General features: G+C 33.3%; 1 long non-coding RNA gene across 1 annotated transcript; it reads right to left on the bottom strand.

Moving 5' to 3' along the window:
* Window positions 1–719: 719 nt before the first annotated feature.
* LOC136232079 (uncharacterized) lies at window positions 720–5,556 on the bottom strand. Its single transcript, XR_010690294.1, has 3 exons — window positions 5,272–5,556; window positions 1,947–4,873; window positions 720–1,281 (listed from the first exon to the last, which is right to left on the bottom strand). It is a non-coding gene; the product is annotated as an uncharacterized lncRNA (long non-coding RNA).
* Window positions 5,557–7,609: the final 2,053 nt, after the last annotated feature.

Genomic DNA, 7,609 nt, shown 5'->3' with positions numbered 1-7,609 from the left:
AAATTTTTGTGAAAAAACGTTCCCTGTGGGATCGATATCTTTTTATTACTACAAGCGAAATCGTACACTTGCGGAAATCGCTGAACAACGGTGCTTTCATAGTTCCAACTAGGATAGCATAGTTGGAACTTGCAACGAATAAAATCAATCCATTTGTATTCATTAATACACATCCTTTGATCCACACATTAAATTGAAAAATAAAAAATCTAAAACTAAATTTTAGGTAAGAGAATTTCTGCAATCTGGATCTCCGACGAAGTTTTGTAATTTGAAGTCTAATTGAGGTTCATATTGGTATAGGAGAACAATTTAGGAAAGTTTATATTCAACTTGAGCCTAATCAAGTGTTCTTAAGAAGGACAAAGGCCCTCTTCTAGGCACCTAGGCAAACGAGGAAGCAATCCTGAAAGTTTGCTGGTTATTGATTTTCGGGGAATAGTATAAGTATATGGTTGTGGTGCTTTGATAGTTTCGGGGAATAAAAAACGTCAACATACACCTGAATTTGACCTGTTAAATGTTCAAAACTACAAATCTAAAATGTACCAAAAAAAATAAAACAGTAACATTCAAATTGTTATCATTTCAAAGTACACCAAAAACACATTATAACAGAACAAGAGCTTAATATATTAAAATGAAAGACTATGTACTCAATACAACAAAATCATAATGATCATAGTCCTTAAAATTTTAATGCCAATTTAATATATTAAAATGACTATGTACTAAATAACATTTAAGAGAGTTGCTCTAATTATTTAAAAGAGCATTATTCTGGATGTAAAATAAAGAATTATATGATGATATCCTCAACTTTCAGTAACATGAGTAAACTTAATGAATTTGTTAAAAACAAGTGAAAGAAAACTTAATCAGTGGTTTAAGCTTAAAAACACTAATAATTCCGCAGTATGATCAAATCATTAAGGATTGTAAGATCGATAAAAAAAAGGGGTGGCCCGGTGCATTACGCGTCCCCGCTAAGCGAGGGTTCGGGTAGGGGTCCTACCACAAGGGTGTATAAGGGGCAAGCCTTCCCCTGCCAAATTTTTTGGCAAGAGGCCGCTCCTACGACTCGAACCCGTGACCTCTCAGTCACACGATAACAGCGTTTACCGTTGCGCCCAGGCTCGTCCTTGATTGTAAGATCAATAACAGTTAAAATTTCAAACCTTCTGTTCTCACATTATGTAACTTCAGTTTGCTAGATTGGTTGATGAAGACTGGGTATGGAGTTCATACAAGCTTTAACTCATCAACGAATTCTTTCCAACCCTGAAAAAAGAAGTAGTAGCAAGATCAAAATCCTAATTACACATACATGAAACCCTCAATTTCAAAAATGATAAAAAAAAAGGAGAAACTCTTTAATTTCAAAAATGAAAAACGGCAAACCAAAAAATTTCAAGCCTAATTTCAATTGTGTCAGAGCTCTGAGAATCGTAACCATCGGATAGGAACACCTTTTCAGAATCGTGAAACTTCCGGTAGCCACCGATTGACTCCACCGACCCATAATACTTCGACCGTCGGATTCGAAAAGTAGGACCAATTTAGAAGAATCATCAGAACGCATCAACAAGCAGTCGCCGGTTGAGAGAGACGGTAGTTGCAGAGATCGTAGAGCCAAAAAGGCTCGAACAAGTGATATTGCAGTTAAACACAGAAAATAATGTAAAATTTAGTTTTGGATTTTTTATTTTTCAATTTAATGTGTGGATCAGATGATTTGTATTAATGAATACAAATGGTTCGTTTTTATTGGTTGCAAGTTCCAACTATATTATCCTAGTTGGAACTATGATATCAGCTCAGAGAACCTCATGTACGTTGTACAGTTTTTATTGAATGATGATGGAGTTCATAAAATTGCTTCTTTAGTGTACTATCATTAATGAACATAAAATTGTGACAAAAGAAATGCAATTAATGTTTTATACCTTCATTCTCTTCTTTAGTGTACGTATATGGATCACTTGTCCCTCTGATATCAATAGCTATAAGATCCATCCTTCCCTTAATAACCAGCTCAATCCCACCATTGTTTGAACCCCAAAAAAGTAGGAACTGCATAGCTTAAATGTCCTTGGATACCAACTTCTTAAGCAAGCTATGGAGTATGAGCATATAAATTCAAGTGTGATAACAATTGAAAACACAATCACAATCCCATGACAATGAAAACATAAGTTCTTGAAATCTTCCTTAAATTATACTCTGACTGCTCCAAATAGTGTATTTTACTAACACTATTTCAACCTGACAATCGCATACATAATCATCAGCTCTGAATGCTTCTATTTGAAGCCTTTGTTCTCCCCAAGTCACATTTTCAAGAGGCACCCACACATACTCAAATGTTGCTACAGTTTAGTCACTTAGTTTTAAAAATTGAAAGATCTATAGCTTGTCTAATTCCTCCAAACAGTTTGCCATATCAGTAGAAGGAACTATATATGCATTTCAATCCAGCTAATTAATAATTAGTAATTACAATCAAAACCCAATTAATGGAGCACTATCGAAATAAGAAGAAAGACTTGCATATGGTTTTCATTGACTTGGAGAAAGCATATGATAAGGTACCAAGGGAAGTACTTTGGTGGGCCTTGATAAGGAAAGGCATTTCGCGGAAATATATTGACATCATAAAGGACATGTATGAGGGAGTATGCACGAGTGTACGTACTAGTGTTGGGAAGACTGAAGAGTTTCCTATTACGATTGGAGTGCATCAAGGTTCCGCACTAAGCCCATTTCTTTTTGCCATCGTTATGGATGAACTAACAAGTTCACTTCAAGATGGTATACCATGGTGCATGCTGTTTGCAGATGATATTGTGTTGGTTGAGGAGACGAAAGAAGGAGTGGAGATGAAGTTGGAACTATGGAGGCAAACTCTAGAATCTAGAGGCTTTAAGTTGAGTCGAAGTAAGACAGAATATTTGGAGTGTAAGTTTAGCGGCCGTAGGAGTAGGGAGGCAGGGACAATCATCCTAGATGGGAGAGTTGTTCAGGCCTCGGATTGCTTCCGGTATTTAGGATCTATTATCCAAACGGATGGAGCAGTAGATGGAGATGTTGCTCATAGGATTAAAGCTGGTTGGTCGAAGTGGAAGAGTGCTACGGGTTTCCTTTGTGATCCCGGCATGCCTAATAGATTGAAGGGAAAATTCTACCGGACGGCAATTAGACCAGCATTGTTATATGGTACGGAGTGTTGGGCAGTGAAACACTGCCACATCCATAAGATGTCGGTGGCGGAGATGCGTATGTTGAGATGGATGTGTGGTCACACGAGAAAGGACCGGGTGCGTAATGAAATAATTAGGACAAAAGTAGGGGTCACATCTATTGAGAATAAAATGAGAGAAAACCGACTAAGGTGGTTTGGCCATGTGAGACGTAGAGCGCTTGATGCGCCGGTTAGGAGAACCGAAGAGTGGCAAAGGGATGTAGTGGTGAGGGGTAGGGGAAGACCTAAGCAAACTTGGAGGAGGGTGATCGAGAGTGATATGAGTTTATTGGGAATTGAGGAAAATATGGTAGTGGATAGGACGGAGTGGAGAGAGCGAATCTGTGTCGCTGACACGACTTGATTTTCACGGTTTTATATGATGGTTCATGTTAGCCGACCCCGAATCATTTCGGGACTAAGGCTTTGTTGTTGTTGTTGTTGTTGTTGTTGTTGTATCATCGGTTGCATCTAAATTTTCGAAATGGTCACTTTCTCTGTTGTTTCTTACTTCTTATTGAAGTCAATTCAGAACAAAGCATTTAAGAGTTCAGGGATGTGGTTTCTAATTGCTATTTTGATAGATAATCAAATTAAGTAGTAGTAGAATTTTGGAAGATAAGTTACTCTTCACTAAGTTAAAATATCAATCTGAACTGAAAATACAACATTGCACTCTTACAGCAGAATATAAAATCATCTATAAACACAACATAGTAAGGGGAAGACTTCCCAAACTGCTACACTACCACTCCCCACCTTACCAGAAAAAAAAAATTAAGTTAACCACTATTAAAGTACATTTACACTGCAATTAACAATATTGTATCAGCAATCACAATCAAAACATGTAAGCAACCCAAAAACAACTCCAACTGTATTGCCATGTCATTAATGAAACTAAATCCCATACACTGAGACTAATAAAAAAATTAAAGTCACAAACCTTGGCATACCACACAACCCTAATTTCAAGCAGATTACAATAAAAAAATAGCATAAATTCCTAGTTCTCACAAAAAAGATGGCTCTAATCTTTCAAATAGTAATTGCCAGTCATTTTCAGTCTAAAATTTAAAATCTACAAAAATATCACATTTTTCCCAAGCCTAAGTTCCATATTTCAAATGAGTTACAAAATAATCAAAACAAAATTTCAGACGACGATAAGAGATATTTATGAAAAAGCACTGCCCTGTTCCCAAAATCAAACAATAAAATTTCTATAAAACCAAAGCTGACTCAGATTATAAAATTTCAGACGACAATAAGAGATATTTATGAATATTTATCAACTATTTTCTTTTTTTTCCGCTTCTAACTTGTCTACCATAATTCTTTCAAGAGGATACCATTAGAGGGTCCACCAAGTTTGGATAAATATACAACTTTCACACCAATAAGAACACCAATATGAAGCTATAGATAAAAGCTAGATAACATTGCAAAGATACATTCAGACCTTTTTTTTTCCTGATGAAAGGAAAAATGCAGACTCTTATGGCCAAGTTAACATTGCATAGATAAAAGCTATAAATTGGAGAATAAAATATGGTTATACTGACATAACAGGATGTCTCTTTAGCTCTTGTTCTGTTTCATCCTCCATCATTTTAGTCATCTTTGTAAAATCTGCAATACCAAACACAGATAAAATGGGAAGTTATTAAGAAAAGCATTCAATCTCTTGTTATCATTTAGGTAAATAATATTTAAATAACAGTAAGAATTAGAAAGTGAAGGCAAAGAAATTGATCTGCGAATTTAAATGCATTATCCAAATCGACAATTTGAGCAGATTTCTATGCTCATTCTTAGTTCTTTCACTGATCCAAAAGTTCCAAAATAAGAACAGGGCATGACATCCAGAAAAAATGTCTTTGAAAAGTGAGCATAAAGTCAATATGCTTCCCATGTACACTATAGCTCTGATTTTTTGTTGTTTTACCAATTACAGGACACTAGATTCGGTGGATAGTTTAACAATTTCAATTCTGTCAAAGCAACACAATATCAGTAGAAAAATATACCTTCTTCAATTGAAACAATCAGAAAAGGACATCGGTTTAGGATTACCTCAAGAGATTGATTGCGCGAGGTTGAATCGGTAGATCGAAATTACTTAACCAAGTTAGAATGAGTTTTGCTGTCGATTAAGAGATGAGAGGAAAAAGGAAATCGAAATAAGCTAGAATCTTACCGGAGTAGGGAAAAGCGGCGTCGGTGAGGGAGGAGAGATGGTCATTCAACTGTCGAGGGAGTAGATTGTCGCCGTCAAACGTTAACAGCATAATGGTTGGAGGGTTGTTGGAGGATTTTCAACCCTGTGACCCACTTTAAAAAAAAGTAGTTGTTTTTATCCAACGCTTTAAAAAGCAGTTTCCGAGATTGTAATATTTATAATAAAAAGAATATATACATAGAAAAATATTAATTTGTTTGATATAATAAATGTTTTATATATAAAATAATTGTAATATATTTTAATGATTATTTTTAATTATGGCTAAAAACAATCCTTTGTGTGAATATAATTTTTAACTTTGGGATTAACCCTACAGTAAAACAGTATTTAATTTATAACACTACTTGTGTTTTATTTAATTTATAAAAATAAACCATATATTTTAGATAAGTTACAAAGTTTGTATTTTTAGTTACTTCTAATTACTTTTTTTAAGTAAATAATTACGATAATAATTTTTTTAAAAATTATTGAATTTTCAAATTGAAAAAAAAACACAAATGCATATTTGGATTTTACCCTAAAATGGAGCTCATAATGAAGATTATTCTTCATGAAGAGCCTAGTTAAACATTTTGTCCACTGTGGGACTTGTTTAATTAGGTTCGAAACGGGAAGGCTAGCTTCCGGTTTTAATTTGCAAGGAAACTGGAAGCTAGTCTTCCGGTTTCTCAAATTTTTATTTTATTTTTATTATACCGGTTTCTATTTTTAAATAAATTTTTTTAAAACTTTCAAGCGGTGGTCTCATCTTTTTAAAAAAATTTAATATAAAATTTCAAAAAAGTCCCTATATATTTTTAACTTTTTAATTTAACTTCAACTTTTAACTATTTATTTTAAATACATTAATTACAAATTTCCTTACCAAATTAGTTAGTAGTAAACATCTAATTCGGTTAAAAATGTTTTATTCTTTTAAATATGAGTTTAACATTATAATTTTGATAATTTAAATTACGATTTTTACAGTTTCTTTATAGTCACATTTCAGTTTGAAATATGGTTTTTCACTTTGAACATTTAACTATCACTTCGAACATTTAACTGTCAGTTTGAACAGTTTAAATTACAGTTTGAAATGGTTTAACTGTTATTTAACTGTCACTTCGAACCGTAACTGTCATTTCAAACTGTAATTTAAACTGTTTGAAGTGACAATTAAATGTTCGAAGTGACAGTTAAATATTTGAAGTATAAAAACCATATTTCAACTGTAACGTGACTATAAAGAAACTGTAAAAATTATAATTTAAACTGTCAAAATTATAATTTTAAACTCATATTTAAAAGAATAAAACATTTTTTAACCGAATAAGATGTTTACTACTAACTAATTTGGTAAGGAAATGTTTAATTAATGAATTTAAAATAAATAGCTAAAAGTTGAAGTTAAATTAAAAAGTTAAAAATAGATTGGGACTTTTTTGAAATTTTATATTAAAAATTTTTAAAAAGCGGAGACCACCGCTTGAAAGTTTTAAAAAAATTATTTTAAATAGCCGGTTTCTATTTGTATAATAAAAAAAAAATTTGAGAAACCGGAAGCTAGCCTTCGATTTCGAACCCAGTTAAACAAGCCCTACAGTGGACAAAATGTTTAACTAGGCTCTTATTGAAGAATAATCTGTTAGACAAACGATATTACGTCTGTCTTAAAACGTTAGATGTGATTAACCAAAAAACAAAACGAACACAGAAAAATATATTAACAGTAAATAGAAAATCAAAAGAATGGAATTAGACAAATCTGAGGCCTGTATTAGCAGTTTCTTAAGACAGATGTCGTCGCTATTGACGATAGTCTCCCAGGATACAACAGATTACGCAAGCGAACTCAAACCGTGTGTAGCCTAGTTATCACCAGAGTAGGAAAACAAGACATTATGAACAGGCAGAGAGCAGGAAAAATTCTAGAGAATATTTTCTCTGACCGTATGTGAATTTGACAATCCATTCTATATAAATAGAACTTGAAAGGATATGTCTTTTCACGAACGAACACAACTGTACACGGAAAGATACGGCTATTCACATACGAACATAATTGTACACAACAGACACGACTGTTCATGAAATGAGGTATTTGCTGGTATATAAATTAATATATAATTTTATTCAAA

Source organism: Euphorbia lathyris, chromosome 6, assembly GCF_963576675.1.
Source record: "Euphorbia lathyris chromosome 6, ddEupLath1.1, whole genome shotgun sequence".
In the NCBI taxonomy this organism is placed as follows: Eukaryota; Viridiplantae; Streptophyta; class Magnoliopsida; order Malpighiales; family Euphorbiaceae; genus Euphorbia; species Euphorbia lathyris.
Note: the sequence above shows the minus strand (reverse complement) of the source record. Positions and strands in the feature narration are given on the sequence as shown.